We start from the raw sequence: 25759 nt of genomic DNA, 5'->3' as shown, positions 1-25759 counted from the left end.
ATGATGTATCTTCTAGTTTTGCACAAATAATTTAAGCTAATTAATATAGTCCTCAAGTACTACTTAAATTAAATTTGTTTGAACCTTTCCCTCTCCTTTTCAGTTTGCTGAACTGACTTGGAGACGAAAGTCAGACAAAAGTTGCAAAATATGTGGTAGGTTATTTTGTACAGACAGGCTGCTGCAAGATTTTCTAGTGCTGGAAAGATAAAAATCAGAGATTCTTAATAAAAAATCCCAAATCGATGGATCTCTGTTTAAAAACTAGGCTTGATCCAGACCATTGTAAGAGTAAACAAAGTATTTTTATTTCACTAAGTTTCAAAGAAACCAGAATGGACCCCTTGTGAAAGCTGCCCTTTATAATTTGCAGCAGCATGATCATAGGCAACCCCTGTTACTACTCACTTTCTCTTGACTTTGTTTTCACAACCAAAGATAGAGTCCTACATGCCCTTGCCAAATAGATCACTTAGAGATTAGATAATTTTGTGAACTAAAGACGCTTTTGTTCACCATTCTGGCTGACTGATGAGTTGTTTGTCCTATATTTTATGACAACATTTAAAAATACACCTGTAGTACAATCGATGTTCCTAAGGAGCATTTTAAGAAGTTAGTAGATAGAAAGTACCATATGTGCAAACCACTGCAGTGAGTTAAGAAGATTCTTATTGAAGATTCAGTTGAGTCTTTTGAACTGAAAAAAATATTTGTGGGGTTTGTTCTGAAACTTACTAAATTGCTTTCATTATATATCTGCAGCTAAAACAGATGTCTTTTGATATTGTGCTATTCATCTGTTATTAATTATCTACTTAGACATATGAACAAACCATTTGAAAACTACAAGCATTAGCAAGCTGAACTCTTCTGTATGGGATACACTCAAAATTTTCCTCTAAACTAAAATGTCCCTCATTAAAGGAAAATATTTAGGTATTGAGACAATATCCGCTGTATTCATAAGCCTATAGTTGAACTTAATAACTAACTTATTTTCTAATGGAAATCTATGTGTGTGTTGCTTGCATATATTGATGTTGCTAACTTGTCTTTCATGGAGAAATTAATTGTCTGCTCTAACAAGCAGGAAAATCATATATATAACATTCTATATATACAGCAAGACAGACCTCAACCTGGGTTCTTTTACCTCAGGTGGGTTCTTAGACATTGGATTAGATATGCTACGTCAATAAATCATCTCTACAACATGCAGAGTAAATTTGTAAAATATTTTGGGTGCCTTGCAGTGCAATTTAACAAGCCCAATAGGCATTTGAATTCATGGCTCTTTCACTTCTTTGAAATTGCTGAAGATCATCAATAAAACTTCTGAAATGCCCATATACTAATTGAGGGGAAAAGAGGGATGGAAAAAGAGAAAAGCATCTCTACTATGGCTCCAGCCCAGGAAAAGAAAATCATACTGCTGAAAATTTTCTCCAAAGAACAAAAATGAGACAAAAACCCACCCCTCTTCAGAAGAGGAGTAGTGTCCCTCTATACTGGGTTTGACTGTTAAATTTGGGTTAAATTTCTTCATAGTAGCTCATGAGGTGCTATGTTTTGGGTTTGTGACCAAACCTGTGTTGATAACATAGGGCTGTTTTAGCTCTTGCTGAGCAGTGCTTGCACGGTGCCGAGGTCTTTTCTGTTCCATCAGTGAGCAGGCTGCAGTGCTCAAGATTTGGAAGTGAACACAGCTGTGAGAGCTGACCCCAGCTGACCCAAGGAATATCCCATATTACATGACACTCTCTCAGGAGAGAAGCTGATGGAAGGAGGTGGAAGGGAAGGTGGAATTTCGAAGTTATGCCCAAGTCACCATTAACTATCAGGCCCTGCTTTCCTGGATGTGGCTGAACATTAGCCTGCCAATGGGAAAAAGGGAGTAAACTCCATGTTTTGCTTTGCTTCTGTGTGGGGCTTTTGCTTTACCTACTTTATCTCAACTCAAGGGTTTCCTCACTTTTTCCTCCTTCCATTTCTCTCCCAGGTCCTGCTGTGAAGCTGGGTGGGACTGAAGTGGCTCAACACAGCACTCTTGGGAACAGCACCTTAGACATGCTGTAATATGCATTCAGTACAGAAGGTATGCTGTCAGTAATTGCTTTTCAGATTGTCACTTCTGATTCCTTAACTGTAGGTCCCTGCTCCCTAAAAACAAACAACTTTCTTTGTCTGAAAACCCCTTCTTCAGAGATAATCCTTAAAATATATTTTGATATGGAAGAAGAGGTGTAAAGTTGGTGAAATAGGTGATACCTTTAAATCATGCAGGCCTGCACAATTAAGCAAAATGTGTATGAGAGAATATTGGGGGTGCATAATATTTTTGCAAATAAGAGAGATTTAAGTTGGTGGGTTGATGCATATCTTTTTAATGATAGAGAATTATTTTAGTTAAAGAGACCCCTTTTAATTCTTCCTGCTTGCTCACTAAGCCATTGTCCAACGCCACTGATTATCATAACAAAACATCAGAGTCAATTATGAGCATTAAAAAAACTGGTACACAAAACCCACTAAATTCAGTTTTGCGGCCTCTAGGTCTCAAAGTACTTTTATAGTTTTTCTTATTTTTTTTAAATCACCACTACTTGCAATAAAGACAACCCAACCAACCAAACACAGGCCTTTCAAAAGTTGGATTTCTAAGGAAGAAAAACTTAATATTTCATATCACTGTAAGAAAATATAGAAGTATGCCCATACAGAATTAGACCAAAGGTCTGCCTTTCTCTGACACCAGATTTAAGAACTTTGTACATTTTAAGACCAGGGTCACCTGCAGTGGTCATTCTCCAAACTATTTCCTTTTCTTTAAAGACTTGCATTTCAGGTGATGCTTTTGCATTTCGTAGTCTTGATAGATTTATTCTATGAATTTGAACAGTTGCATATTTAACCCATGTAAGATTTTAGCCTCAAAGCATCCCATGGTAAAGACTTTGAAATGTTGTTTGCACAGTGTGTAAAAAGTTCTCTCTTTCTGACTGTTTGGAGCTGTCATTCCCAAGGTTGGATGGCAAATTCACAATAATTGGAAATGCAACACTTGTGAAAACAAGACTGGTGAATAATGTGAAGTGGTGCCGCAGTTTCCTGTGGCAGGTGATATCAGATAAGATTATTAAATGGCACAATTGCTCAGATCTTGGCAATATGAAGATGAAGGAAAAGGGCCCCTGTGCCACTTTGTGTGGCTGAAGCTACTGGGGAAAATCTTCTGGCTCACCAGAAAGATCAGATGAACTTGTGGTGAGGGGTTTGCAGAGGCACAAGGTGAAAAGACTGATAAGGAGAGAGAGCAAAAGCAATTCATACGCCTCACATGTCATTGAAGCTATTACAAACCAGCAGTAACGCACAAAGGTCTGTTGATAAATTAACACTTCTTGTTATGAGGACAAAATATATGAATGATGCAATTGAAGTTCTTTATAACTTAGGAGGGCAGGCTTGCAGAAGTAAAATACCAAAGCAATTAAGTATTGTGTCTAGATGAAACAAAATACTAGGAGCTGGACATGGAATAAAGTTAAAGCATAAAGGGAGCATAGGCTGAATATAGAAAAAAAAAAAAAGAAGAAAAATAAAAGATACAATAATAGTGGAATCAGGTGTATCCATTTATGATAGAATTTTGAATATTTCTTCCCACATCCATCCAGAAGGGATCACAAATCTGAGGGTTTCTTGTGTCCCATAATTGATAAATCCATCTTTTTAGTGTCATTTTTTCAGCAATCTGTGTATGCAACCCATGTATGCAAAAGCAGATAATGTGAATTTATTGTTTGATATGCCAATAAGGATTTGGGAACACTGAGGTGAAGTTCTTGATGTTTTTCACAACTAGACTATACAACATTTCACAACATTTGGTTAATTGGAGTACTCCTTTACAATCAGATGTATAACAAAGTGTTCAGGAGATGCTACTCCTTGCTTGCAAACACTCAAGTTTTCATATCTATCACTACAACTGCATTTTTGGTGCAAAAAGCATTTGTACTACTACCTCAAACAATGTGTTTTCTTAACTTCATGGCTACAGCTTTCCTCTCAGTGCAGCTCCTGCTTCAAACTAGGAAACCAAAGAACACTCCTTATGAACCAGTTGAAGATAACACCCTGCCTCTCCCTCAAATTCTCCTATTTGGTCATGAAAAGGGGCCCCAGTTTCTTCCTTTTGTTGTGTATTCTGCTGCCATCCTGTGGCTATTTCTTTTCATTCACATCAAGATTTAATAAAATACTTGGGTTTGCACCTCATGAAAATTGTAGGTTCCACACTCTGTCCTCAAATTTCTACAAAACTTGTCTCTAAGAAGTACACTCCTTAATTTCTTATTTATTGATAAAGTAGGCATCTGGTTGACACTTGCAGAATAAGCATTTCAGAAGTTTGCAGCTGGATTGTGAAAGTAGTTGGGTAAAAATACACATAATTTTCCACAATAAAGAGTAACATTGAGTGCACATATACTTTTACAGTTCTGTGAAAAAAAAACCCAATTTTTCTCACATGATACTTTCCAGTGAGATGACATAAAGTGAATTATTCATAATGGCATCTTGAGTTATCTCAGACAAATTCTACTTTTTTCAATATACTGGGTTTGATTTTGATGTGCAATCATTGAATCATTGAAGAAACCTTCTGGTTTTTATTTTTTCCCTTGAATTATGCATTTAGAGATAGGAAATATTTTTTTTTTTCTCTGAGCCTTTTTCTTCTGGTTTTAGTCTTGAAGGTCTTATGAAGATGATTTGATGGTGGATATGGTGTGGTTCTAGGTTGACAATTGGACTTGATAATCTTAAATGCATTTTCAAAACTATTTGATTATATTATTTTAGGGTGTAATCAGGGTAGAAAACTCTTCCTAGCCTCTAAGATAGCTCATGTAGCTTGTAACATCATCAGTCTTCCTGAATTTCAAAAAATTACTTTAGTAGCCTAATGGGTTTTGGTTTTATTTGGAATCTCCTTTTTGGGGAAAGAATAGGCTTCTAATCTGACCTGTCTAAACTGGAAATAAAAGAACATAATGAATTGCAGTGGACAAGTTCTCTAGCTGTTGACAAAGTCTGCCTGATAATGTTTCTCAACATACACATATGTATGTGAAGCACAGGCAGCCTTGTATTATTTAGAGTGTGCAGACACCATCCCATCGAGTCTGCTTTGTCTATGATGCCTTTTACACACACACTTTGTGTCTCTTTGATGGTGTCTGACTACTGCCCCCTCATCAGGTCAGACACATACTCTGAAAATCTGTGTGGAGGATCAGTATGTGGCTTCTTTGTGGATAATAGGCTTCCATATCTTAGTTCTGTTTAAAGGGGAAGAGGTTATAGGGGGAATTTTCTAACCTTCTGTAGTTGTCAGATTTTTGCCTTAAGTACCAAATGAAATTTTGTGTTACCAAACTCTTCCTCAAACATGAACATATTATGTAACATATCAGTTTTAAAGAGATAAATGATAGTGGTTTAAGCAAATATTAAGATACATAGGGCTGCTAAGAACAATACTCCATGCTAACAGAATTAATATAAATTCCATCCTCCTCTTAACACACTTGGGTATGCTGTAGTGCCTAAGTTTTAATTTATCAATATGCGTAAATGCAAAAATTTCTGCTGTTCTTTCTGCCTAGGAGCATTGCCATCTTGCTGAAGTTCAGCACTGCAGCACCTACTTCATGTCTAACATATTTGGGAATTACAAATTGCCTGACACTCCCCAAGAGCATTGAATGCAGTACAGATCTGGAGGGGAAAGGATGCTTTTCATAATGTGGTAAGCAGAACTTTATAATCCTTACACGTTTGCAGTTCCTAAATTAAGATATAATTGCCTGTTGCTTTACTGTGTCTGACATCTCTGAAGTGGCAAGCAAAAGGAGTGTTGCAGGTTAAAGCTGAGATGCCTATTTCTGCTGTTGCAATGCAACTGTTTTCCTCCCATTTGCTTATAAATCTGCCACATTCCTTAAAGGCATAAATTTTCCACATTTTATGTTAGTTTAGGTGGGAAATTATTTTAAAACTTTAATTTCACACACTTGTCTATCTATATATATGTGCATGAACCACATGAAGAGAATTTGTCCATTTATCATCAATCAGAAACTGCAAGGCAACAGCTGAACTAAATTTTGACAAACTAGCATCTTTGTAGTATTAGCTTGGAATCTAAAGTTGAGTATGAGGGAAAAAAGTGAAGCTGGCAGAATATTAAAATCATATGCATATACAGCAGGATGTTTTCTCATCACACTTGGGAACAACAGCATAACACTCACTGACACAGGAGAATTTTATGGTTTTTTCTGCTCATTTTTAAGTGACTGCAAGTACTGGCTGCTTTGGGAAACATTTTAACTTCTAAGATCTTAGCTTCAGAGCAGAGGGTAAACAGAAGCAAGAAAAGGGAAAAAACTTGCTCCCAAAATTTGAATTGTAGGCTTCCAATACACACTTAGTAATACTTCTAAAATGTAGAGATACTGTGATACTGATACTTTAATACTGTGATACTGAACTTTGTCTGACACAATGGCCTGTTTTTAGCAAAAGAAGACAGATTTGTGTGGACAGCAAATTTTTTTAGAGTCTGGTGAAGCATTTTGTTTGGTTACCTGTTTATTTTTTCCCAGCAAAGCCAAACTCCTGTGTTCTGTCCAGAATAGGTATATGCTAGACAAGCATGATACGGGAAGCCAACATGTCAGACACTGGCTATAAAAGCTGTGGACAGCATTAGAAGGGGTAGGAAATGAAGCTGATGGGTTTTTAAACAACTTTTTTTTGGAAAAGGTATCTTCAATCATTAATAGTTTTCATCCAGTTTTGTTTTGCTTGCATGTGCATAATTTGGAGTGATGAATTTTTTGATAGTTGGAATCCACCAGTCAAAGAAAATGAAATGTTAGCATCCTGAAAATCACTGAAATTTGATTAATATGGAAGGATGAGAAGCAATCAACTTGCTTGACATGGTACTTATTGAAAAGAAAGCTAAAAAGCCCTGTAATTTTGAGTTGTGTAAACTATTTAACTTTCTACTAAGAATTAATTGAAGGAGCAATAGGAAGATGGGATTTTTCCAGTCAGCAGCTCTTTATAATCACTATGTCTTGATAGGTCACACACAGATTCCGTAACAACTTAACTGTGGTATATTAATTTTCTAGCAAGATACTGACTCAGGCAACATAATATTATGATGTTTTTCTGCCTTGATCATAACTCCTCGGTCAAATTTCTTTCCAGAATATTGCATACAACCATAAACTTTTCTCTCTACTGATAATGTGAAGATGAAGGCTAGTGTGAAGTTGAAAATGTACTCATTATTATAGCTGCAGTTAAACAGGAAAGAATTCAAAATTCTTTTAAACAAAATAAGAATGGAAATTGAACTGGGAAGTATTGCTTTACTTCATCACAGTAATTCTTATTACAATAGTAAAGATATTCAAAAGCTGTTTAGAAAAAGCATTTGTCTAAGTTTAAAATCTGTATGTAAAAAGCTGTGTACAGCATGGGGAAGGCAGTATGCCTAATCCTCAGAAACTCATCTTTGTCTTATCAACTGATACATTGAATTACAGGGTAGGAAACTGAGGGAATTTCTCCAATGAAGAATAGTTTTGCAGAGGAAAACATGAGTTTTATTATTTACTGTGGAGACAAGTTCAAATATTAATTGAGCTAGACTGCAATACTGCTTTACCATAGCCCCTGATGTCTTCATTCGAAGATAAGGAAAATGAAGCAGAGGGAGCCAGGCTGCTTCACTTTAGCAAGACTTGCAAAATCTCAGAATTATGTCATATCAGTCCAAGGTCCCACCACAGCCAGTGCATAACCAGTCTGTGACTGCTGGAGCATGGAAAGCCATCCAGCTGGCCCCCAGCTGTACAGCTTGGAGCAGGATGCATCGCTCCACATGTTCCTTTCTGTTGTGTGAGCAGGAGCAGAATGCATTTGCCATTTTAACCTCTCTCATACTGACACCTATGCACTTTTAACAAAGGATGAGCTGTAGCATCAGGCTACTCAGTAATTCTGTGGCCCGCTGAGTACTGAGTTTTTGAGTTTTGAATTGTAGAGTTCTCAATACAAAACTATCCTTGCCTGCTGTATCCAGTTTGGGTTTAGAGAATTCTTTTTCCACAAAAAACGAAAATTTGTTTTTTCTTCTCCATATGTACCAGAAAAAAAGTTATTATGAAAACATTATGACCAAATATCCGTAGGTCCTGGAACTGCAAATGTGAATTTTAAAAAGAGTTTCACGAGATTATTAGGCCTATTCCTGTCTGCATGGGCAAAAAAGCCAGCCCTGTGTCTCTGAGACAGCACATTATCTCTGCAAACACTTGTGAAACTCTCTTCTTTGTGGAGTATACTGGAAACCCACGAGAAAAACCTGTCCTCATTGCCCTCTTTGCAGAGTTCTCAAAGTTCACATTACAGATGATGAGCCACCACTTATGAATTAGCATATTATATAAATCATGCTTGATTATAAGGGTATATTCCCACTCCTTCACCAGCACAATGAAAATAGAACAGGAAAAAAGAACTGTATGACTGTTTTATTTACGTAAAGACATGTCATTAAAATTCTTTTGATTTTCCTGAAGGCAATTTTTTACATTAGTAGGAATACAGATCTGGCCTAATTTCCTATCTGCAAATTAATGAGGACTGGAGATATTTAAATTACAGTCAGTGAACTCAGATATTTAGAAAAGGGAATATCTCTGGTGAAAGAGATGTGTGAGGAAAAATACTGCAATGAAGATGGAAAAGAGAACTTTTTGTGGATTGGATGTATGACAATTTTCAGTATAGAGTGTTTTTTTATTTGGGGAAGGAATTTAAAATAGGTATTGCAAACATAAATGGATGCTTGTCAAAGCTGGGCAGAGTTGGATTTTTTCCCTGAAAACAAGAAGCTATTCTGCTTTTTCTCTTCTTTTGCCTTCATTGCTGTATGTGCTTTTCAGTCAGGGTTATATATCCACCCTAATCTGAGCTGTCACAGACATCAAATCATATGTTTTAATTCCTCAGTAGGGTACTGGACCTGGTATGGCAGAGCTGCACAGAGAAAAGCAAGCTGGTTCCTAGAGGCAGTGTGCAGGTCACAGTAGGAGGTGGTGGAGTTGCAGATCTTGTACAACAGCTGGATCAAGTGCAGCCTCATGCAGATATAGGCCCCCTCCCTAATAACATCAATGTCTACAAATTCTCTGTGCTCCATGGGGAATCATGGAACACACATGCTGCACAAGCACACTTGTGTATTGTGCTTACTCTATCCTTTTTCCTTACAACACATTCTTGAACTTACAGATTTTTTCATTTATAAAAATCAAAATTATTTAATTTTTTCTTTTTCTTCTTTACAATTGTTATAAAGCCTACAAATATTTGAAGTTAGAAATCTCTGACTTTTTTATGTTACAATTTTCAATTTGATAAGGAGAGCTTAAATATTTGACAAAATAAAAAGTGCTGTAATATTATTTTGATTATTTCTTTCATTAGTAATCATATTAATTTAAAGTCTAAATATATCTACTGAGTATGTGTATTTCCTTGGCATTTTTGTTTCTAGTGTTTCAGAGCAGTACCTTGTTGACAGCCCACTTCACACAGTTCAATCATCTACCATTACATTCATCGTGCAAAATAATTGCTACATTCTTGGAAACTGGCTGCAAAGAAGTTGATTGATCAAGTGAAACTTGAGGACTGGATTGGAATGCAGAGAGATTATGACAGAATAAGAAAGTGGATAAAATAATTTTTAATTGTGAACGCAAAAAATAAATGTTTTTGAAATTTTTCCAACTCTGAGTTTCTGCCCAAGGGCCTTGCTGGTGGCTGATCCCATTTCCTGCAGTACTCTGGCCTGTCAGGCAGTGCCCCAGACAGCCACTTACTGCATGGTGGCAAAGCTGGAAAATTTAAACTGGAAACCTAAAACCCCTGTGGACTGAAAGATGCAAGTCTCTTGCAAGACACAAAAGATCCTTCCAGCTCATCTCTTCTAAGGATTTAACAGAAGTTCTGCTGTGGGCAGGCAAGGCACGTGTAGCCACTTACTGGCCATACAGACTGAGTTAGTGCCTTCTGCCAAAGAAAGGTCCCCCAAAGAAGTGTTAGCTACAATCTCGGTGGAGATATGATGCTGTTTCAGTGCACAGGTCTGGAGTAGATGTTCTCTTGAGGTTTAAATTTTTCTTATGAAATACACTGTGTGTGTCTGTACCGATTTTTTTTTTTTTTTCATCTGACCGCTAAAATATTGTAGTACAGCATCTCCATATTGGCAGGTGAGAAGAGGTTTTTATTGAATCATACAAGAAAGCTGACAGCTTTCCTCAGTCTTTAGGAGTGAACTCTCACTAATTAACTGTGGCCTTTGCTGCTGCTGACACGTGGCAGAAAGGTTCTGTGTACATTTTAAGATCAGCGGAAAGAATTGTTGGCAAAGATTTTCTGACCGATACATGCTCAACTTGCCAATTTCAACCTACCAACATCCAAAGAAAATGTAAATAAACCCTTGAAAAGATCATCTCTTTTCAAGCTTGGTCTTAATCCAGATGGTTCTCATAATCCTCCCCATGTGTCAAACTGGTGTTACTATCTTTCCTGGTATCCTCTATTAGAGAAATAATTTGAAAACTACTGAAGTAATAATACTGTATAGTTCCTGCATGCAACAAATATTAATGTAAGGTTAAAAGTAATTAAATAAATTAAATCTGTATTGTTGAGTTTGATACCTATATCACTTTTATCTTTGGAAGCTTAAGCTAGTTTTTTTATTAAGGCTTGATAGTGTTAAGCCAGTAAGAGAGCAGGGAAAATGGGTAAGGGTAAATTAATGCAAACATGCTCTGTTGTATTCATGAAGAATTCACCATGAAGATCTTAAATTTTCTCTAGAGATAAGCTGAACTGGCAAGCATGCTTTTACAGTGGAAATATATTTTTATATTTTTCAGGAAAAATTCTTCCTCAAAATCCATATATATTTAAGAAATGAAAACTGAATGCTGATAAGTTCACCAAGATTTGGGAGACAATCTTTTAATTGTCTATTTAGATTTCTGCTGGCAATAAAATAACCACTGTTATAATCACAGTTCCCAGACATTGAATTATCTGTATATATTTATTTCATGTTTAAAATAATCATTCATGCTACCATGGAGTCCCTAAAAGGTTTGAAGTCATGTTTACATCCATCTTTACCTGGAAATGCAGTTATAGTCACTTAAAATGTATCAGTATATCCTGGTGACAAAGAATCCTTAATTGTTTGCAGAAACCAAGTGTTATAGGAAATTAAAATATATTAAACTGGAAACATTGGTAAGTGGAGACAATAACACATCCAGAGGATTAAAGAGGAATCCTAGAGAGTACTCAAAATAAATCCTGTGAGGAGATCAGCCGGAGGCTGCATCTCCTCCTGCCCAAGGAACCAGCTGCTCACAGACCTCAGAGGTGCTGCTACTGTCCCTGTGCTAAGTCATGTGAGAAAAGTGCTTGGGAAGTGTCAATTTACATATCATGACAAATAAAATTGCAAGTTCAATGCATCTATGGATCTAATTAATCTTGGGTCTCAATCTTCCAGCTTTTCTCTCATAACAGACCCTTTCTGTCTAACTGTAGACAGTAGAAAATGGGGACAGTGCCTATTAGTCAGTGCCTGCCAGTCATCAGCTGAATGGATCCTAACAGAGTTTCAGAATATGTATTTGAAGACACTAGTCTTTTTTCAAGCTCAATTCCTCCAGTGTAAAATTGGATGGATAGTAAAACATGCTTCAGAAAAGCTAAGAAACTGATGGGGTTTTTTTAGATATAAATCCAACAGTTCTTAAAGTAGTTGACTGTAGTAGGTTGACTAATACATAATACTTGTAGATGTTGAGCCACTGAGCTCAATGGTAGTTAGATCTTGGGTGATCATTCTTCACCAGCTGATCTACTTTACCAGCTGATATTTCATAACAGATTGTAGTCCCCTGCATTTCATTAAAAGGAGTTGCAGTTTATGTCCTACATTTACTTCATATCCTGTAGACAGCTCACTGTGAGACTGCACAAACCAAGAGTGAGGGAAGCAGCTGTTATATCTGTCCTTTTCAATGCAGGCAATGTATTTGCAAGCAATTATTTTTCAGCACCTTTTCTGAATTCATGTCCTCTATGCTCATCAGAGAAGACAAATTAATTAGTATAGTGAGCATATTAATGTAATAAGAAACAGAGAACCTTCAAAAACTAGGGCCCAGTTTTGGGGTCTTATGGGGTTTTTTCCCAAATAAAAAATAGCTTTAAAATTACTTCTCCTTCTCTTTATTTTTCTCTAGTATTTTTTTCTTTAAGGACTTCCAATATAAGCTGCCTTTTGGTTTTCTTTCTTTTTATTTCTAAAACATGGAAGGCCAAATGTCCATTCTGGGACAGGAGACATGACCCACCCAGTCATGAAAGCATCACAAGAGCAAGCATAAATCTATTTACCCAAAAATTACTGCTTCCTTTCCCAACTAGTTCTGAATTTCATAAGGTCTTCCTGAAAACTTTTATGTCAGGTTTTTTCTTTCTTGCTATCTTCCTTATCATCTCACCAGCTGGGCCTTGCCATGCTGGGAAAGAGAGGATCTGATACAGGGGCAGGAGTCTTTATGGTTTTCCATAGAAAGAACATAAGTCAGATATTCATCTGATATAGAGTCACATACCTTCACTGACTTTGAATCCATATTTTGTCTCAAAGAAATGAAAAGAAGCACCCCAAAATCTGTCAAGTTGCAGCAGTGTATAGTTAGGGGTATCAAGACTGGTCTTAAGCATTTTTTTCTTGTTCCTGTGGCAACTAACTTCTTCATTGCCTGCTAGGAATCTCAGTATAATACTGCTAACCCTAAAAAGAGCAGCAGAGTCCATCTGCCAAGGCAAATTTTAAAGTAAAGTACCAGGTCTGGGACCTAGATGAGAAATACTCCTAGATGGAAAACTCCTGACCAGAACTTTCCTGGGTTGGCTGTCCAGTCCATCTTTGGGTCATCAAATGTCACAAGGTGCCTTGTTACTCCAATTCAGTCAACTTCAAAAATCTTAGTTGTGGTTGATTCCTTATAATCTCACCACACTCTGGATGCACCCCTTGTCCATCTGCCTTCTTGATGATTATTTAGCTGTTACAATTTGTCACATTATTTCTATGTAATCTAATTACAAACTCTACAACTCAAGAAAATGCACCCTTCCATGTCTTGTTTCATGCTCTAACATACAAAAGTAGCATGCAGATATTTACACATACATGTAATTTTTCTACAGTGTCTCTCAGCAGCAAGATTTGACAACTAGAACAGAAAATTATGACAGTATTCTAAGATTTAGTCTTTGCTTTAAAGTCCTGCCGTTTCATCTTTGTGTTGTGTTTGATCAGTCCTGAAGGTAGTTGCAGATGAAGCCTGTAAGAAAGGCACAATAGAAATTTACCAGCTTTGGATTTGTTTCTGTTACAATTAATGTCAAGACTCTTTCTGGATAGATGCTCTTTCACAGCTAAGTTTTTAGTACATTTTCATCTGATCTTTTTATTGATAATTCTATTGTTTACTTACCCAGAAAATAGTTGCAGTAATCAGAGCCATGATCTCCTCTTTGCTAGTCAGGACTAAGTAGTAAATTATTTTTTATTTTATTTTATTTTATTTTATTTTATTTTATTTTATTTTATTTATTATTTATTTTATTTATTTTTTTTTTTATTTTATTTTATTTTATTTTATTTTATTTTATTTTTCTATTTCCTTGTTCCTCCTTGGATTCCTTAGTTTCTCCCTGTGGATTATTGAGAAAATGTGATATTTAATCACTAAAAAAAATACCAACAAAATTTCTAAAAGGAAAACAATGCACACAATTCTATGGATGCTGGTGTGGATGGTAATGAAAACCTTCTTTCATTTAGGTGTAGCATTAATAGCTGAGTACCTAGGTCCTTTCTCAGGGGAAGAATTGAATTACAAAAAACTGAGGAGGTGTGATTTCATTTCCTTCTTCCATCTGCAGAACATTGTGGGGTCAAAAGTCTTTATTTTATTTGCTTAGTGAATGATATAGAAAATGTACTTTTTAAAGAACATGAGCACACCAGAAAAACAAATATCTATACAAACTAAATGAAAGCTTTTTTTCAAAATGAAACACCACTTACTGTTTTTCCTGTTTGGCTAAAATCTGAGTGAGCCATGTCAAAGGTTAGAAATACAAGGAGCAATTAGACATTTATTAGTTTTTGCTTTGTTATATATCATGCAGAATAAAGATGATATCTGCTTTATTTACTACAAATATGCAGACTTCAGACTGCCTTGCTGTTATCCAGCCTGAATGCATGGAGCTAAATCAGAGGAAGCTCTTAGGGAAAAACAACAGGAAACAAAACCATTGCAAATATCAGGTCCTTCAAAGAACAAAGAAGAGCTGCTCTTTATCCTCCAGTGGCACTGGAGAATAGAGGATACAGAAGCAAAATAATCTGTGTCCAAACAAGCTAGTGGCCTGCAGCCTCAACATCAATTAATTTAGAAACAAAACAAATTCTAAAATCTTAGAGATGCTGAGGTTGGCAGAAGTGAGAGTGAGTGGGTTTAAAACACACTGGCAGACACTGGGAGCAAGGGAAAGTCTGCAGCAGTTTGCAGCCAGGCTCACAAGGGCAGGGAAACAAGAAACTGGGTGGACAGAACTTAGAGATACTGGCCAGAAAATAGTGGCGTGCAGGCTGAGTATAAAACCTATTGCTGCTTTAATAATTTTGCTTTATGCACTGCAGACAGAGAGGGACAAAAAACCAACATTCTTACTTTACAGAAACTGGTTGAGACTCTGAAGTCAAATGTTATTTGGTTTATTGAATTTATTTGTCATTGCCACAGTTTTTGGTTGTTTTTTTTTTTTTTTTTTGGTTTGGTTTGGTTTTTTTGTTTGTTTGGTTTTTTTGGGTTTTTTTTTGCATTGTGCAGGAAGCAGAACAGGCTGCATGCAATTCCTTTCCTGCTCTCATCAGGCAGTGTTACCTGAAATTGCACCTATCTGGTTGTGCTCTTGATATAAAGCCCCCAAAGAAGACATAAACCCCTCAAATAACTGCCACTGTTCTCCATATAATCCTTCAGAGGAGTAGTGGTAGAATTCCAGTCCCAGATTTTCTCAGTAGTAAAACCGTCTCTTGGTCCCAGTTATGGATGTTTGGCACCTCATCAGGCCTTTGATGAAAAAAAAAATGCTAGAGTTCAACAAAAACCCAGGTGAACCTTTTTTTAAAAAAAGGACCTAAAGGGTGCTTTTTTAAAGAAAATTGCTAGTGTGTTTGTAGTAACATGTTATTATCATGAATATATTCTAGACTTGGTCCTTTCATATCAAAGGTGAAGTCTCAGTGTTAATAAGACTGTTTGAGTAAATTTTGAACCACTTGAAGGTCTTTAATTGTACTAAACTTTAACTTGCAAGGCAAAAGTGTATTCTAGTCATATCCAGCTTCAGAAAAAAATTGAGCTGGTTCACAAATTGCATGCACAGCATCACAGTAAATTTATGCTATGCTACTTTTATCTGGAAAAATGTATCATAGAACACTGCGCATGTCATTCCTTTAACTGTTTATACACAATGTCCTCTGGAGGAATTTGATATGTTTTTTCACTTAGCCAAGTCATGATTCAATTTCTCACATTCTGAACAGCAGGCACAGATCTATATTTCTTTTCTTTATTTCATTACTGGCTGATAATTTTATTGTATTTCATTTTGAGATTCATCGCATGAACACAGTATGTGTTTTGCATTTAGCTAGATCTTTCTTATTTTTAGATCTTGCCTGATTCACAGTATGCTTAAAAAAATAAAAGAGAGCCACCCAGTAGCTTTTGTTCTTGCAACCATTTAAAATCAATTTGGGAGGCTTTCCACTCAATCTTTTTCTTCAAAACTGCTAAATTTTTCTTCATGAAAAGTTGCTGAGTAGAGAACAATAATATATATTAAAACCATATATGCATTTTTATTTTTAATTTGTTTTATTATATCTATACATTTTCTTATCACCTTCTTCAGAGATGGGGTTGTATTATGAAAAGCTCTGTACAAAAGAATAAATAAAGGGCCCACACATTCCCTCTGTGACTGCACATACTGGAAAAGAGATCTCAGCTTGGGCAGTCATGTGAAAAGCTTTTCATCTTCCCTTTTTCAATCTAAGGTAAAGCCTTGAATTTTGCTCTCTAAGGTTCTGGGAGGAACAGGGGTGAGAAATCTTTTTTTCTTGTTATCTACAACCTGTCAAGGCAATCACTTTGTCTTCTAACTCACAAAGATTTCTCAGTCTTGTCTCCAACAAAGCACTTCAAAACACGGGGCTGGTGAGTGCCCTTTGGGAATTCCTAAACTGGAGCATTACCACTGAGTATCCCATCTGTAACATGCCAGCAACCGTTTGGATCCTACTTTGGGGATATCCCAAAACACACATCTGCAGCAGCCGGAGCAGCCAGATACATGACCCATGATGAAATTTGCTTCCACAAGGACTACTGCCAGAGTGTCTCTGAATTTTGTCTCAATTTGATGCTCATTCCAATACCCAAAGCTCAAAATATTTACTGTTGCAATGGAGGAAAGACAAGATACAACTCTAGAAGTTGAGATGTTTTCTGTTTTTCTCCAACCTGTATTCAGAAAATATTTGGGACTGGAGTAGAAAGTGAACTAGAAATGGAGCCACAAAATTCTCTTTGATTCTCATTCGCATGCAGAAAATTTACATTACAGACAAACATCACAAGAAAATAATACTGATAGGAAACATTTGAAACATTAAAATACAATGCACTTCAAACATATTTTTTATGTCCAGGTATTCTTTTTGTCACACAGCTTGACATTACGATTTATTATTATATGGGAAATGTTTTATTATTTAATATTCTTCAAATACCTGGCAATGATAATTTTTTTTTTTAAGGTTAATATATCAATGTAATCACTGGTGAAAGCATACCTTGGATTTCAGGGTTCTTACCAGTAGCTAAGCTTATGATTCAGAATCATTATATCCTTTCATACTTATACTAATGTCAATCTGATACAACAATTAAACTAGTATACAGAAGTACATTTTTTTAAATGCGTCTTTCCTTACAATTTTTTTTGATTTTTCAGTTTTTCCGTGCAATTCCCCAAACTGTTAACCATTGCTTTTAATCTGCCAGCACACAGTAGTGTATATATGGCTGTGAGGTCTCATGTACATAGAGGCCCTCAAGGTCAAAAATGTAACACTCCTTTGGACAACCTCATGTGCTTTTTCCTGGGTTGAGCATCTGGGACTCTGTGAAAAGTTTACACAATATTTTCAGACCAAGGATACTGGTTTCAAAGTTTGTTTAGCCCTTCCTTACTATGCATATTCATAGTCTTTGAATCCTTTGACATACAAGTACACAGGCAAGCACTCTGCAGAAATAATATAAAGAAACCATGTGTAGGGACAAACAGAGGTCTGATGCTTAAATTCTTCCTCTATTTTATTTAGCGATATACAGAAACAACCTGTACCTCCTGGAGGACCTGGTAAGTGGCTTCAAAGAGTCACTTTGTTTCAGCATAGAAAACAATTTCAACTAACTTGTGGAATGATGACACTGAGTACATTCCCTAGAGTTTATGATTATGACTTTCCCCCTTTTTTTTGGTCTCAAAAGGATAATCTTTCATCTTTCATATATGTAAAAGGACCAAAATGAGATTTTGGTTTCAGAGATAGTGACAGTCATAGGAGTTTGGTTGTCCAGTGTTGCAAATTTTATTGTAGAAAATATGTTTTGATGAAAAAAAAAGATAGAGCAAATTATGTAATCCAAGTTGTCACTTGTTATTCAGGCCTTTGTCTCTATCAGCTGTTATCTGTGGCACCAGTCAGTAAGGATATTTGTAAGCATTTGAAGATGTAAATAATGTAGCCAGTTGCTTCCAAAAGAGAAAAGTTGGGTTTTTTAACTTTCTTGTGGCTGTCTCTAAGACCTGTTGAACTCAAGCTGTGTATCTTGGCTGTTTATACCTAACATACTATACCTGTTTGCTGTAAGCGCATAATAATTTTTAACTCCTGCACAGAGAAGCAGATGTTTTAAAAAATGTTTGAACAGCAAGCTGAGTGCAGCCACATTACTCCATGGCCTTCAGCTGTGTAAGGTTACAGTTATTGATGTGCTGCAAACTGAGAACATAGATTTTCTTTCATATAAAACTTTTGACTTTATCTGTAACAAAGTAAGAAGAAATAACATACTCTGAACCGTTTAAATGTTTCTGTAAAATTCTTGTTTCTGCAGTATTGGGTGTCCCTTTGAGTTTCCTATCAGATGTCAAAGGAATTTAAAATTAAAGAAAACCTTGAGTAAAAGAAAGTTCTAGAACAGATTTTTGTTATAGAATTTTTCTATGTTAATTCTACTTAATTTGACTTCTTAATGTTAGTGCAAGGCCTCAGTAGAAAAAAAAATTCAATGTTATGGGGAAAATAGTAGAAATATGAGTTAATGTTATAACTGAGAAAGAGGGGAAGTTCTCCTAGTGAAGGAAAATCAGTAGCTCTCAGATCCTCAATCTCCTAGTGAATGAGCTCTGTTCAAAATTCTTCTGGAGTACCAATGGTACTAGGATTTGTTTATTTACAAGTAGTGTATGTGCACTTTACTAAACATGCAATGCTGTGAGAGGGACCTGTCATTTTGTGACAATGGGAACAGTGAACAGAGAATTTCCTGAGAATAACCAGAGGAAAATCTTGATCTCATACAGTAAAATGTAGTGAACATTGAGCATTTTGAGAAGACTGCTTAATAAAGTGGGTCTTTTGGAAGCTTTCCTTGCCTTTCATTACCTTAAAAAGTATTTAGTTTCAGGATTTTTTACTATTTTTTTTAATTTTAAACACAGTTATCAGTGTTTTACATCAGTCTCTAATCTGGATTATGCCTTCCAGGCGATGTTAGAGCATAAGTGCTAAATAGAAATTATACAGAAATAATATCTTTCTCAAATACTACTTAAGATAAAAGAATATGGTATATGCAGATGGGCCATCGTATCTCTGGGGAGATTTCTAGTTTATTGCTTTGGTTGATATTTCCCATTGATATAAAGGACACAGTTTACATATATGAAATGTGGCATGGACACGTGAATTCTGAGCATGAATCGCCTATATCAAATTTTAAAAAGAGCCTTAGTCTAGCCTACATTTCATCTTCAAGTATATTGTCCTAGGCCAGTAATTACAGTCTTTTATACAAGACCTATTTTAAGATACTGTTTTTATATAATGTATATTTTTATCTTGACTTTGAAAGATCAGATCCTGTTTGTCATGTAAATTCTGCCTTGTGAATGCTTCAGTGGCTTAAAGGAACATATCATCTTCCAAGATATTGAAGCAGCAGTATTTTTGCTGTGATTGCCATGTATGGGCCGTTTTCTTCCAAATTCTTCTGACTGAAATTAAGGTGATGGGGGAGGTGGAAGAAGAAGTTATGGCACATTTAAAATACATTTCACTCACAAATGAAACAACTAAAATAGATTGTATTTAGTTCTACTTGGAGTCAAAATGAACAAAATAAACAATTTAAAGTTTTTAAAAAAAGCCAATCAAGTATTTATAATATGCAGGCTGAATGCTCAGTTCCAACACAAAAGTTAGTGGAGGTCCTCTTCCTTTTTCTTATTCTGCTCAGTCTTCCACCTGGGTAAACTTGAGTACAGGAAGCTTAACTGAGGTATCCTATGCTGAGTCACGGGTACACGTCCCCCTGCCCAGAATCCCCTTGGTTTTTAGGAATCTTGCTTCAGTACTGTTGTGATCACCCAGGTCTGTTGTCTGCAATTGGTATTAAAAAACCTCAAATAAGTGATATTTTAAACAGTTGCTTTAAAATCAAGCAACTTGAATATCTAAGATCGTGCTGAAAAGAAATTGTTTAAGAGGGAGGAATTCTCATCAGTTTTGCCAGTTGTTACCAACTGCAAATCTAAGTGAGGGTATTCTTTTTTATACTGGTAGGGGTGCTGGATGTAATAGACATTTTTAATGTCTTCCAGTAATCTAGCCTTTTTTCCTTTCACTCTGCATATAGTATCTGCTTGGAATAACAAAGATGTGACCATTGCAGAAGCCCTGGTGTTCCTAAGTCCAGCAGCTGTCTTGAGATGTATACTCATTGCTTATTTTTAAACATGCAAAACTACTGGGAGGAGAGAAGAGGAAAATGAAGAATTCAAAGTGATTACCAGAGTATGTTATAAATAATATGTAAAACAATGGTATGTAAATGTACCATGGTGTAGCTAGAATACATTGCCACAAAAACTTTTTATTTAATTACAGACCATGGAAAATGAGCCTCCAGAACAGGGCAAAGTTTTAGGCAAAGCTAAATAATGCTATAATGTTTCAAAAAGGGGGCAACTGCATCCTCACTTCCTGTTATGGAGGCAAACTTAAGGCTAATAAACGACATTAGAATAACAAAATTTATCCACTAGTGAACAAAGCAATGAGTCTGGACAAAAATCACATCATTTTCTCTGCATTTCCAGGATTTAGGATCTGTCTCTTGGTTTTAGGAAGACTGGTCAGTTCCTGAAATAAATTACTACTTTTCTCAGAAACCTATAGGATTATATGTATTCATATTTCAGGCTGATGGTAATGTCTTTGTAAGGATCATCCAGCAGCAACTGTATTATTGAAAGTAATCTGCTGAAGCGATAAAAAAATTCAAGATGTCAACAATTTGGCCACGACATTTACATGATCCAGGCTGAGCTTGCACACATCTTAAATTATATGGCCGGGTAACTCAGAAAACATAATCTGTATAAAGAGAAGATTACTCTGATATCATCTATGCAAAGTAAAACAATGTGAAAGACTCATATATTGGTATCAGAATGAAAGTACAATAGTTTTTGTCTCATGAAATATAACTCAACAAGCATATGGTTGCTATTTCACATATGCCTCTTAGTTCTCTTCTAGTTTAGGAAAAGTGATTTGAAATATGGGTGATACTACTTATACAATCTTGTGTCCATCTATTAATTCATTAGTGTTCCTATTTATGTTATTTTTCAATGGAAAACCATCAGAATGGATTAAGTTTTTCAGAAGATGAAATCCAAATGTTGGTAAATGAGGCTGTTACATTTTCTACTTCTTCAGAGTTAATTACTGGTCAATTCATATGGCAGAATTAAAACTAACAATGAAGATGATAAACTTGTGCCTCAGCAACTCTCAGTAAATTTGAAATATAAAGTGTGGGAGTAGGCATTGTCTCAATAATTTTTTATATTGTTAGTATCACTCAATATTTATGTTGATGGCTAATAATCTTTTATTTCTCTTTCTTTATCTTTTTTTGCCTCTCTTGTAGGACATGAACACTTCTGAATACTCAGACAGAAAGCCTGTCTCTGTATGAAGGAGAGGAATCCTTTTCATTAGCACATTTAAGTACAGACTTACCCCAGCAGTCAGATCACTGCCCTGCCACACTTCACATTTTAAAGACCATGTAGGATATGCTAGCATGATATTACTATAGTTTTTTTTTGAAGAAGATTTTCTTCCTGTGGTCCATTTTATCTTTGCCAGTTATAAGTTGTTTCAATCTGGAGTTGACTGACTGCAGCTCCTGAGGCACACCAGCTGCCATGCTGCAGTGCAGCACCGACCTCTGTGTTCTGGATGACTCCAACAGAACTGTTTGAGTAATTTGACATTAAAATAATGTTCAGTGACTCTGTCATTTTCAACCAATTTCCTGAATAATTTCAAATCTATTAATATACAGGAAACTGCTGCTTGACAAAGGTTGGATTCTGTGAATGCAGGAGTGCCAGTTAATTTTTAACTTCCCTTATTATCTGAAATGAAACCTGATATGACAGACTCATTTTCAGTACCAGATAGTGAGGAAGATGGAAGCAGTGGACACAACTGACATCCTTGTCTGAAAAATTTCAGTAATCTTTTATTTTCCTTGTAGTCCTATTTTTACATGAAAAAAAGAAAGCTAAGCTAAAAATATAATGCTACTGCACCAGGCTTAGGAGACTTTTCTCCAAAAACTCACAGAAATTCAGGAGAAGAAATCTGATTTTGAACAGGAATTTTGCCTTTACATTTATAGTTTATTAACTGAGCCTGTTGATTACAGTTACAAAAAGCCCAGCAATATTTTCTTTCTTTATCAGGTTTGGCTGGAATTAAAACAAAAGAGCTAACTGATCTGTAATAGTCACAATCTAGATCTTGTTACTGCTTCTTTTAATGTTGTCTCCATTTTTGTTTTCATGGTTTTACCTAATGACAACATTGAATAACAAAAACAGCCAATGTATAGCCTGACACTTTAAGGTGCTGAACTCCCTTAAAAATTATGCCAAATAAGTTCTTAATTTACCTGTTACAGTTTGGACAGCTAACAATTCTGGCTGTGAAGTTTACACCTGATTACATTTTTCATGGTGTCTTAGAGTGCATGCACTAAAGGGTGTTGGTGCCAAGCTACTTAAAGCTTGGTGAAAAGATCATTGCTCTGCTGCAGTGACTGACTGCATATTATGAGGCAGTAAGAACTGAATCATTAAAGAGTTTATTTTCAGCAGACAGAAAAAGGAATGATGTTGTCAGATTGAAATATATGACATATTGTTTTACTTTGATGAATACCAAAGATTGTGTCTCAAAGAAAAATTGAAGACCGCAGGTCCTCACATGTCAAAAAAATAGATAAGCCCAAGGGGAAAAAGGAAAGGGAACCACAAGCTAAAAATTGAGCTGTTGAAATGTGGTGATTATTGTAGTCGTTATACTACTGTCAATTAGATTAGCAAGTAGCTCTGGAAATGTTGGATGACAAAGTAATGGAAAACTTATTTTGACTGCAACCAATTGGCTTACAGAAAATTAGTTAATGAGTGACTTGAGTTTTCAACTCCAAGGTGGATTTCTCAAACTCAATCTTCTGGATAAATACCTAAAATAAATCAGATCATTATCTTCTTACAAGCAATATCTCTGGAATACAGAAAACAAACAACTCTCATTGAATTTTCCCCAAATACTTCTGAAGAAATGGAAAATATGCATATCTCTATTTCTTTGAAATAGGAAGACTCTGAATATACTCCTTTCTGTCAATCCAGCCTTCATAGAGGAACTCACAGAAAGGCAACAGGCCTCTCTGGACTGGAGAAGTGCAAGTAAGTGACAAATTTTCTTTGTGGCCTTCAAATCATGTCCTATCTCTTTCTTTGCTCTCTGTACATGCTGGGTGGAGCTTGGTTTCTGGAAGGAGCTAGACATTATGTTTCCATTCTGTTTTAACTGCCTGATCCTTTATTTTTAATCTAGTGAAAAAAAGATAATTTCCATGTAATACTGCTAAACAAAATATGGTAGTTTGTCAGTATAGGTAGTTAATGTTAGGTATTCAAGAAGTGCAAAAATGTGCCAAAGATATAGAAAAGCTGTTAAAGTATAACTTAATTCCTCATCTCTAGTCAGAATTGAGACAATCTACATAAAATTTATGCCATGACTTCAAAAAAGTTAGTGCTTTTGGGTATATTCTTAATCTAGTCACAACATGACAAATATGAAGGTCCATTAGCAACATTATTTATTTATAATTAATTGATATAAACAAGTCTGAAATTTAAACATGTGTATCCTTACACAGGCTCTTTATATGAGCACCAGAAATATTTTTCAAGTAATATAAGTTAAATTGACACATCTTTTAATACAAGAAAACCTTACTTTGCAGTTTGAGGCATTGAATGGCTGAATTTCTGTGCATTTGTCTCACACAGAGTAGGAAAGGAAATCAGTAATAATAGCCATGAGTCAAAGCTGTGGTAGCAGGTTTCAAACTGTAACATTGGTATATGTTCACTAAAAATATGGCTCTAATAACTGCAAGATCGTTCTGTCCAGTATTTATTACAGTGATGATGTACTGATGACACAGTATGGTTTCATAAAACCCAGACTCTTTAATCCATTTTTCTTGTCTCTTTGGATGCTGGCCATACCTCAGATGCACTGCACTGCTGACAAATGAGTGAAGAATGCAGAATGCCTTTTCTGTCAGGATCTTTGCAGCAGGATTTTCTAGTTCTTACTGTAGATTAAAACAAACAAAAAAACAAAAAACAATGCATGAATGTGCAGCCATGCTGGAGACAGGAAACCTGAAATGCTTTCCTATATCTTGCATGAGACTAATTCAGTTAGGTGACAAAGAGTTTCATTTCATTTATCTCAGTTTTGAGTATTCCACTTATTATTTAAAAATGCATTCTTGATATATAAATACTGAGATAAGAGAAGCAGAAGAATTTGTTTGGAATATAAACCCATTTAATCTGTGAATTCTCAACTTATTTTTGACCATTCTGATTTTTATTTTTTGTAAGCATTTTTTCTGTCCTCTTATTTCACTTTTTTTCTTACTACTTCAGTTTATTTTTTTAAGAAAACATTAAGAAAATATATTTTTTGGATAATCTATCCTAAAGTACCCCAAATCCTCAGCAGGCAAGAATTAGGTGCACTAAGGTCACTAGCAGTCTTGCTGAGCAGCTTTTCAAATTCTCTGTGTCATCGGGGGTGAGAAGTGCCTTTTTATTCGACATAATTCTGAACAATATTTAGGACACCTAGCAGCACCTAGCAGAAAAGTCCTATAAAATATGAAGACTAATAATATATAAATTTGTATATATATCTATATTTAAAATAAACATATAATATCTATACATATAGAGAACAGCAATATTGTGATCATCTGTAATAAAAATATAGGAATTTTGATTAGAAACAAAGAATACCTACAGTTATGTCTTGATTATCTGTACAAATAAAAAGGGTGATAATAATCATATTTGGTATGAAAAGGCTGATAAAGGAAACAGTTTTCTTTTCCATCTTTTATGGAATGAAAAACATGCCATTATTGCTGGCAAATGAAAAGGTCCTTCACAGGAGAAGAGTAGTTGGTCTTCAAGAACAAGTTAAGGAGAACATTGCCCTTTATTCTACATGGAATGACTTGCACAAAAATTACTTTTTACTGATGAATTCAGACAAGTTAATACTAGTAATATACAATTCTTAAAAGAATATTAACATGTTAACATGAAGGCAATAAAACATATACCCTAACATATGATTCAATCCAATTCCAACTGAAAGGATTAGAAAGTCTACCACTTACAAAACATTCACTCAAGTCATTGTTATTAGAATGAAATTTTCAAACCATTCCTAAAAACAAAGAAAAACAACACAACAGCAACAACAAAAAACCCACCAAAAAAAAAACCAAAACACCAAAAAAATCCAGCAGTTAAGTGAACAGCAGAAAACCTGAAGCAAATTGGTAATCTGAGGGCAATTTTTAAAATCACATTTCACTGTAACAGATAACGCAATTGATGAAACACAGCCCATCATATAATTATCTCATATTATTGATATGGTTGAAACAGGACAGTAACTATATCCTTCTGCCACTTCTCAGTTAAAACACTGTCTCTAAAA

At 35.5% G+C, this 25759-nt stretch overlaps 1 long non-coding RNA gene across 3 annotated transcripts in view; it reads left to right on the top strand.

Moving 5' to 3' along the window:
- Positions 1 to 25759, top strand: part of LOC110476005 (uncharacterized) — an 80549-nt gene that overhangs the window by 34518 nt on the left and 20272 nt on the right. For 2 of the 3 annotated variants that reach the window (XR_014954261.1, XR_014954262.1), the window contains 4 exons: positions 2003 to 2098; positions 5679 to 5821; positions 17678 to 20437; positions 21582 to 23415. This is a non-coding gene — a long non-coding RNA (uncharacterized LOC110476005). The remainder of the gene's footprint in view (positions 1 to 2002; positions 2099 to 5678; positions 5822 to 17677; positions 20438 to 21581; positions 23416 to 25759) is intronic. The other variant, XR_014954263.1, reaches the window with a different exon arrangement.

Source organism: Lonchura striata, chromosome 3 (genome assembly GCF_050655825.1).
Source record: "Lonchura striata isolate lonStrDom1 chromosome 3, ASM5065582v1, whole genome shotgun sequence".
NCBI lineage: Eukaryota > Metazoa > Chordata > Aves > Passeriformes > Estrildidae > Lonchura > Lonchura striata.
Note: the sequence above shows the minus strand (reverse complement) of the source record. Positions and strands in the feature narration are given on the sequence as shown.